The sequence below is a fragment of the Elephas maximus genome, chromosome 5 (genome assembly GCF_024166365.1).
Source record: "Elephas maximus indicus isolate mEleMax1 chromosome 5, mEleMax1 primary haplotype, whole genome shotgun sequence".
NCBI lineage: Eukaryota > Metazoa > Chordata > Mammalia > Proboscidea > Elephantidae > Elephas > Elephas maximus.
This window is the reverse complement of record NC_064823.1, coordinates 117,715,056-117,724,978: the sequence shown is the minus strand read 5'-3', so window position 1 is coordinate 117,724,978 and position 9,923 is coordinate 117,715,056. Positions and strand designations below refer to the sequence as shown.

The following is a 9,923-nucleotide window of genomic DNA, read 5'->3' as shown; positions in this document are numbered from 1 at the left end:
GCCTCACACTGATGGAAGGACCTCATAGCAGGCAGGTCCTTAAAGCATTACCACCATTCACTCCATGAGCCTCCCTGCCTTCTGTTATTTCATCACAGACTGGATTACTCAATCTTGGGGAAATAGATTATTGACTCCAATGTATTGCAATCAGTCGGAAGATAGTGAGGGTTTCCTTAACTGGAAGTGGACATCTGTACTGCAACAGTTTGAGCATTTGGAGGAAAAAAGAAGCATGGGAGCAGGACAAGGAAGCAAGTCTAGAAACTGAAGTATGCCTTAAGGATGCTCTCAGTGAAGTGAGTAAAATACTTTTTATCTTCCTGGGTGTTGTAAATATCATATTTACCTTAAGGTTTTCCATTAATTAAAAATAATGTTGACATAATTTTAGACTTACAAAAAATCTCAAGAAGAGTATGAAGGACATTTTATCATATTTGCTTTGTCTTTCTCTCATTCTTTTTATTGTTTTCTCTGAACTATTTGAGAGTAGGCTGAGTAAGTTGAAAGTAAGATACCCTTTTTTCCTAAGTGCTTTGCTATGTATTTCCTAAAAACAAGGGGATTCTCTTACATTATGTGTTAGGTTGTCTTCTAGTCTGCAGGCCTTATTCAGATTTTGTGATTTGTCCCAGTAATGTTCTTTACAGCAAAAGAAAACCCCTACTCACATGCTGCATTCAGTTGTCATGTCCCTTTAGTCTCCTTTACTCTGGAACAGTTCTTCAGTCTTTCTTCGTCTTTCATGGTATTGGCATTTTTGAAGAGGACAGGCCAGTTGTTCTATAAAATATCGCTCAGTTTGGGTTTGTCTGATGTCCCCTTGTGATTTTGACAGGAACACTAAAGAAATGATACATGACATTGATTATCCCATTACTGATGATGTTAACTTTGATCAATTGGCTAAGTTGGTGACTGTCAGGTTTCTTCACCGTAAAGTTACTATGTATCCATTTGTAACGAGAAGCACCTGGTTAGGAGATTATTTTTACATTTTTAATACATCTTCTATAATTCCAAAAAGGAGTACTGGTGGTACAGTGGTTAAAGCACCTGACTGCTAACCCAAAGCTCCACAGTTTGAACCCACCAGTTGCTCCATGGGAGAATGATGTAACAGCCTGTTTCCGTAAGGATTACAGCCTTGGAAATGCTATTGATAGGCTCTTCTATACTGTAGGGTTGCTATGAATTGGAATCAATTCAACGGCAATGGGTTTGGTTTTTGGTTTATAATTACACTCTGCATATTTGAAAAAGAGGTTTCATTGTTCTTGTTTCTTTTCTTTTTTTTTTTCTTCAGATCTTTTCCTTGGTTCCCCACTGGGTTACTGTTAGCTCTGCCATTGGTACCTTCATTCTTTGGTGGTGCAGGCGTGCAGCCTTGTCCAAGTTCAGGCCATGCTGTTGGCTCCACATGGGCCTCAGGAGAGCTGTGAGGAGACTATTCCCATTGCTCCCTTAACTCTTCAATTCCCAGGACACCACTGTAAAAACCACATGAAATGTACTTCACTCAGGGTTTTGGGGCTTACTGAAAGGAATTATATGAAATGAAAATATGAGAATGTGTCTTTTTAAAATTTATAACATATTAAAAAAAAAAAACTGTTGCCATCAAGTCAATTCGGACGCATAGTGGCCTATAGGACAGAGTAGAACTGCCCCCTAGGGTTTCCAAGGAGCAGCTCATGGATTTGAACTGCCAACCTTTTGGTTAGCAGCCTGAGCCCCTAACCACTGTACCACCAGGGCTTCTTATGATACATAGGAAAGCTTTCTATGCTGGGAAATTTACCTAATAACGTTGCTACAGAAAACACTGAGGCAATTTGTTCTGTAGACCTCACATACTCCTCTTTGTCTGTTATGTGGAAAGCTGAGTTCCTGCATGAAATCAAAGTCACCAAACTTACCAATAAATACTGTTATCACACCTAAAAGTTAATATAAATTCAATAATATTATTACACATCTGTGGGAAAAAAGACCTGGTGATCTGTTCCCATAAAGATTACAGCATGGGAAACCCCAGGGGGCAGTTCTACTCTGTCATATAGTGTCGCTATGAGTTGGAGTCGCCTTGACGGCACACAACAACAACAAAACAACTACAGTAAAAGCTCAAGATGCTTTTCCTTTTAGTGATTCTTCCCAGGCAGGTTGGATGGGAAGCTAGAGAAGATTCTCTTATTGCAGAAAAACCCTTAATATTAGCATAAATGAACAGTAATAGTGGAAGGAAAAATTTTACTCTGACCTACCAAAAAATCTTGTAGCTTCCAATTTTTCTATATCAATAGATTAGATAGCAGAAAAATGTATAGAGTAAAACATAGGTATTTTCTTTTAAATGTGTTTATCCCTAACATAATAGATAATATTTTCAGGGAGTGTGTGTGTGAAAAATGAGACGCTGTTTTCAGTAAGAGCTAACAAGAAGGGTAGCACATTTAATGAAATTTCTGTTCTGCCAAAAATCTGGACTACTGAATCTTTCATCCTAAATAATAAGAGAAAAGATAACCTCGCACTCTCTCGATTTCATTGTAGATGCCTTTCTGGCACTGGGAAGTAAATAAGGAGTTTTTATTACAATACGGAATCTCCTGGAGCTACTGGCAGTGGAGAGTGTTGAGACAGCGAGGAGTAAATGACTTGAGTTGGTCACCCTAAGAAAGCTAAAGAATTTGGCAGGCACTCAAAAACTGGAGAGTAAACAAATTAAGGGTAATATTGATTTATAGCTTTCTCGTCTGAGGATTCCTTCCTTTTGTGGCAACTTTGGAGACTAAATTGTCTTGTTTGAAACACTTTGACAAAATGCCCAATAAAATCTATTAAGCAAGGTGAAGGAACCTGCCTCCTTCTGTCCGATTTGATCAGGTACATGGAGTGTAACTAGGAGCAAGGCGGCCTGTGCCCCTGGAACTCTGTTCTCTTATTTCCTTGTAGTACATTCAGCTGCCTGAGCATGTGACTCAGAGCAGAGGTACTGTTGTTGCCAGAGGGTAATAGTTTTCTATGTTGTACCTTGGAATGCCCTTGTACAGAGAAAATTAGAAGCCGAGGAACTCAATGAGTTTTCCCATCGTGTGTACTTCTCTCTAACTCTTCCTTCCTCTCTTTTTCCTACCATTTTAGAGGGAAGAGCCATCACACTTCTCAGGCCACCAGCTTGTCCATGGAATCAGTAGGGCGCGTTTAGCGCACAGAAGAGATGCTTACAGAGCAGGCAGCAGAAACAAGGATAGTGATATTTCATTTTTCTGATACCTTGGAGAATGAGATATTCCAGGTAAGTACACTTTTCTAGAGAGCTGAAACCTCTGCCTTGAACATCAAAATTTGTTTTTAGTTTTAAGAAGCAGTACAGCATAGTGGTTAAGATCATGGTTTCTGAGGCAGATAGTCTGAATTTGAATCCTGACTCTACCACTTAGTAGCTTTTACCTTTCAGCACTTTACGTAACCTCTTTTGCCTCACCTAGAAAGTGATGATATTAATGTTGTTGTTAAGTGTCATCAAGTTGGCTCCAACTCATAGCATCCCTATGTGCAACAGAACAAAACACTGCCCTGTCCTGCTCTAGCCTCACAATCACTGTTATACTTAAGGCCACTGTTGCAGCCACGCGTCAATCCATCTCATTGAAGGTCTTCCTCTCTTTTGCTGACCCTCTGCTTTATCAAGCATGATGTCCTTCTCCACAGACTGGTCCCTCCTGAAAACATGTCAAAAGTATGAGAGACAAAGTCTTACCATCCTTGACTCTAAGAAGCATTCTGGCTGTACATCTTCCAATACAGATTTGTTCATTCTTTTAATAGACCCCAGTTTATAGGATTATTGTGAGGATTAAATAGAATTAAATAAATTATGTACAGTATTTAGAACAATGCGAAATACATAGGGAGTGCTATAGAAGAGTTATTGTTATTAATTCAACCATTTGAACCCCAAACTTATCATAAAATGGTACCCACCTTCTTCTTTTTCTTTTACAGAATATACTGAACACTGAGTACTGTTATGGATTGGATTGTGTGCCCCACCTGCCTCCAAAATACGTGCTGTAAATCCTAACCCATATACTTGGGGATGGAAACCCTGGTGGCATAGTGGTTAAGAGCTACGGCTGCTAACCAAAAGGTCGGCAGTTCAAATTCACCAGGCACTCCCTGAAAACTCTATGGGGCAGTTCTACTGTGTCCTATAGGGTTGACTATGAGTTGGAATCGACTCGATGGCAATGGGTTTGGTTGTTGGCTTTTTTATACTTGTGGATATAATCCCACTGGGAATAGGGTTTTCTTTGTTATGTAAATGAGGCCATATCAGTGTACAGTGTGTCTTAAGCCAATCACCCTTAAGATATAAAACCAGCAGATTAGGCACAGAGTTGTAGGTAGAGATAGGGGAAAATAGATGCCACATGAAGATCACCAAGAAACCAAGGAACAGAAGCTGAAACAGACAAGGAACTTCTCCCAGAGCTGACAGAGAAAGCCTTCCCCTAGAGTTGGCACCCTGAATTCAGACTTACCCAGAACCCAGTGCTGTCGAGTCAGAGTTCGGACTTATAGCCTCCTAAATGTGAGAAAATGAATTTCTGTTTGTCATGGATTGAATTATGCTCCCCCCTTAAAATGTGCATCTCAAGTTGGTTAGACCATGATTCCCAGTATTGTGCGGTTTTCCTCCATTTTGTGATTGTAATTTTATGTTAAGAGGATTAGGGTGGGATTGTAACACCACCGTTTTTCAGGTCACCCCCCCAGATCCAATATAAAGGGAGTTTCCCTGGGGTGTGGCCTGCACCACCTTTTATCTCTCAACAGATAAAAGGAAACAGAAGCAAGCAGAGAGTTGGGGACCTCATACCACCTAGAAAGTAGCGCAGGGAACGGAGCGTGTCCATTGAACCTAAAACTCTTGCACTGAGATGCTACCAGACTAAAGGAAAACTGATGCATCATCACAAGGACCTTCCTCCAGAGCCAGCAGAGAAAGATAGCCTTCCCCCGGAGCTGACACCGTGGATTTGGACTTGTAGCCTACCAGACTCTGAGAGAATAAATTTCTTTTTGTTAAAGCCACCCACTTTGGTATTTCTGTTATAGCAGCACTAGATGACTAAGACACCATTTGCAAAGCCATCCATTTGTGGTATTTCTGTTATAGCAGCACTGGATAACTAAAACAATCACTCATTGTCTTAGTACACTGAGAAATAATATAGTTATATCTTCAAGGAATAAAAGCAAAAATCAAACCCGTTGATGTCAAGTGGATTCAGACTCATGGTGACCCCATGTGTTACAGAGCAGAACTAGGGTCCACAGGGTTTTCTTGGCTGTAATCTTTACAGAAGAAGATTGCCAGGCTTTTCTTCTGGGGCACCACTGTGTGGGCTTGAACCCCCAATCTTTTGGTTAGCAGCCAAGCACCAACACTTTGCACCACCCAGAGACCTTGTTGATGAGATAATTGTTGTTTACATTCTATCAAGTTGGTTCTGACTCACAGAAATCCTAGGTACTGCAGAACGAAACACTGCCTGGTCCTGCTCCATCCTTAGAGTCATTGCTATGTTTGAGCCCATTGTTGCAGCCACTGTGTCAGTCCATCTTGTTGAGGGTCTTCCTCTTTTTCACTGACCCTCTACTTTACCAAGCATGATGTACTTCTCCAGGGACTGGCCTTTCCTGATAACATGTACAAATTACGTGAGACAAAGTCTCCCTATCCTCCCTTCTAAGGCGCATTCTGGCTGGACTTCTTCTAAGACAGATTTGTTCATTCTTCTGGCAGTTCACAGGTACTTTCAACATTCTTTGCCAACACCATAATTCAAATGCAATTCTTCAGCCTTCCTTATTCATTGTCCAGCTTTCCCATGCATATGAGGAGATTGAAAATATGGCTTGGGTCAGGCACACCCTAGTCCACAAAATAACATCTTTGCTTTTTAATACTTGAAAGAGGTCTTCTGCAGCTCATTTGCCCAATGCAATACATCGTTTGATTTCTTGCCTGCTGCTTCCGTGGGCATTGATTGTGGATCCAAGTAAAATGAAATCCTTGAAAACTTCAATCTTTTCTCTGTTTATCATGATGTTGCTCATTGGTACGGTTGTGAGGATTTTTGTTTTCTTTATGTTGAGGTGCAATCCATACTGAAGGCCGCGGTCTTTGATCTTTATCAGTAAGTGCTTCAAGTCCACTTCACTTTCAGCAAGCAAGGTTGTGTCACCTGCATAACGCAGGTTGTTAATGAGCTTTACTCCAATCCTGATACCCCATTCTTCTTCATATAGTCCAGCTTTTCGGATTATTTGCTCAGCATACAGATTGTATAAATGAAAGAATAGCTAATATTCATTGCCAAGTTTTCACAAACGTTATTTTTGAATCCCTACGATAAATCTATAAGCTAGTGCAGTTATAATAGGCTTAGAGGATTTCAGTATGGCTAGAAGTAGAAGATTTGAGATGCAAACTCAGGGCTTGTGACTACAGAGCTGGTGCTCTTGGCCACTTTGCCACTACTCGGTGATTAGGGCTCCTTTTTCTTACCCCAGTGGTTCTTGAATTGAGTGTGCATTAAAATCATCTGGAGGACTTGTTAGAACACAGGTTGCTGGGCTCTACCCTCAGAGATTTAGATTCAATAGGACTGAGTAGGGCCTAAAAATTTGCATTTTAAGTTGTTAGATGATGGTGATGCTGCTGGTCCAGGGATCACACTTTGAGAACTGCTATTCTACATTAAATGACTCCAGATTATTTTTAATACCAATTATTTTTTATTGTCCCTTGACTGTCAGCTGCTACTTCTTGAAGCTATCAGTGTGTCTTTATACTTCCAAAAACTATTGTGCATGCATTTAGCTGTTTAAAAACCATTTGTAGCCTACCTCCTGTGGTGCTGAGTATGAGAACTTTCTGGCAGTGACGGCTGTTTAGAGGCCTTTCACTTGCTGCTTAGTCTCCTCGTGCATTTGATTCATTAACTCTTAGAAGCTTGATTTATTTCCTTGCATATTGCCTCTTTTTATTTTAATGTAGGAAAAGTGTTGAGTTACTAAGTTTAATAAGTTTAAAATCTCCATCACATACCACCTTTCTCTTTTTCCCAACGTAGAGGGCTTTACTCCCGTGAAAGACTATTCTCTAAAGGCAACATTCAATGAGAGTGAAGTGTGCACAGCTTGACAAACGTAAACAATGTCACTAAGATGTCCACAAGAAAAAAGGATCTTATGGCAATTGCTATGGCATATATTATCTTGAAAGAACAGCAAAAAAATACATGGGTGGATATATATGCATGTATGTAGGCATACATGTGTATAGGTGTATATACGTGACTATGTATGTATCTATATATGTGTTTGCATTTGTGTACATATATGTATATGTATGTAAGTGACTGGTCTCTGTGAGTCGGAAGTGACTCGTTGGCAACAAGTTTATATAATAAAGCACATAGTAGTACAATTATGGATACTTCTTAGATATAACTAAACACCTCACGGGATTGATTTTCTGGGTTTGAAGACTTAGGACCATAGTCTTGTGGACAGCTCAGTCAGTTGGCCTAATATAGTTCATAAAGTTTATGTTTTACATCCTAGTTTGGCGAGTAGTATTTAGGATCTTAAAAGCTTGTCAGCAGCCACCTTAGATGTAACTATTGATCTCTACTGGTCCGTAGCAAAAGTGAAAGTAGGAAACCAAAGACTTCAAGAAGAAACTAGTCTACAGAACTGATAGTCTACGTGAACCATGGTCTGATGAGACCAGAAGAACTAGGTGGTGCATAGCTACCACTACTGACCATTCTGATAAGGGCCACAATAGATGGATCCTGATAGAATGGGAGGAAAATGTGGAACAGACCTCAAATTCTTAAAAACCCCGACTTACTGGACTAGTTAAGACTACAAGACTTCCTCAGACTATTGCCCTGAGATGCTCTTTAAACCTTGAACCAAAACTAGACCTTGAGGTTATCTTCTAGCCAAATAACAGATTGGCTCACAAAATGAAGAACATCACCTATGAGTACTGTGCTCCTTTGAAAAATCATCTATATGAGACTAAATGGTCAACAATTCCTTTAAAACAAAGATGAGAATGTAAGAAGACAGGGAAATTAGCTTAATGGAAATGGAACAATCAGAACAGAAATAATGAGAATTTTCATTCACTGATATAACCAATGTCACCGAACAACTCATGTAGAAGTTGTTGAATGGAAACTTAAACTGCTGTGTAAACCTTCACCAAAAACACAATAAAATATTAAAAAAAAAAAAAAAAAGATTATTCCATAATAGAGCATAGAAAAATTTAGCAGACCATGCTGACAGGGCTTTTTATTCCCCTCGGCTCAGGAATCTTGTTCTAAAGATCTGATGTTTATGTAATTTACCTTCTTGGTTTGTATCTGTTCCTTCGCCTCAGTGCTAGCTTTTACCAATATAGCTCTAAAATTATGTGTAGGCCATGGAATGGTCACAGAATTAGATCTAGGAAGAAATTATTTTATTTCATACAGTAGCAGTATAGACTCTTGATTCCTGAGCTGCTCATCTCTAGCCTAACAATGTAAAAAGCAGGAATCTCACAGTTCTGGCCTTCTCTGATATAATGGATCCTCCTTCTATAAATTATGGGCGACCAATATGACTGGAAACCCTGCTGGTGTAGGGGTTAAGTGCTATGGCTGCTAACCAAAGGGTAAGCAGTTTGAATCTGCCAGGTGCTCCTTGGAAATTCTATGGGGCAGTTGCACCCTATCCTATAGGGTCGCTTTGATTTGGAATTGGTTCGATGGCACTGGGTTTGGTTTTTTTTGGGTGGGGGGGTTTAATATGAGAAACTAGGGTTGCAATCTGTGGTGTTGTTGTGTGCCACTGAGTAGATTCCAACTCATAGTGACCCTACATGACAGAGTAGAACTTCTCTATAGGGTTTCCTAGACTTAATCTTTGTGGAAGATTTCCAGGTCATTTTGTCCCTGGAGTGGCTGGTGGGTTCGAACTGCCGAAGTTTCAGTTAGCAGCCGAGTGCTTAACCTTTGCATCACTAGGGCTCATTAGGGTTGCAATGGGGAGCTAGTTTAACTCAGTTTCCTTGTTGCTGTGTTCACCCTTTGCCTTGCTTTTTTTTTCCCCCTTTGGCTGTTTAGTAGTAAACTGAAGTGAATACAACCTTAAATACAGCCCAAGGCATCATTCTAGACAGTTTTCAAAACAGGACCAAACTTCATAGTCTGGCTAGTTCGCATTCCCTCACATTTTGTTTCATACTATAAACCCATATTTTCCTTCCTATTTTGGTAATTGATTTTAATATAGAATCCTTCTAAATGACCTATGGCAGTCATTCTTCCCAGACTACTCTGAGTCTTTGTTGAACTTTGTGTTGCAAGAGAATAACAAAAATCTATTTATTTAAAACCTGTAAATTTGGTGTGAGGAGTCATGGCGGAGCAGTGGTTAAGAGCCTGGCTGCTTAACCGAAAGGTCAGCAGTTTGAAGCCACCACCCGGTCCACAGGAGAAAGATGTGGCAGTCTGCTTCTGCAAAGATTACAGCCTTGGAAACCTTATGCGGGCAGTCTTACCCTATCCTATAGGGTCACCATGAGTTGGAATCAACTCAACTGGCATACAAGAAAGACAAAATTGATGTCAGGTAAAGAATTATTTTACTTCAAGTATTTAGCCATTGTCCTTGTTTTCTGAGAGATAACTCTAAGCCCTTGGAATTTCCTGAGTAATCGAGATGCTTTTGTTATCTAGATCTCTAGACCACACCTGGGGATTTGTGCCAATGGGTGGTGGCTGGTCTGGCCAGAAATACCACAATCAGTCCTGATACCAGCTGACCTCAGGGGAGGGAGG

The 9,923-nt window shown here is 40.2% G+C and overlaps 1 long non-coding RNA gene across 1 annotated transcript; it reads left to right on the top strand.

Moving 5' to 3' along the window:
• The first annotated feature begins 211 nt into the window (after positions 1-211).
• LOC126077209 (uncharacterized) lies at positions 212-5,342 on the top strand. The gene is made up of 3 exons (XR_007517675.1): positions 212-299; positions 3,151-3,304; positions 4,015-5,342. It is a non-coding gene; the product is annotated as an uncharacterized LOC126077209 (long non-coding RNA).
• The last annotated feature ends 4,581 nt before the right edge of the window (positions 5,343-9,923 follow it).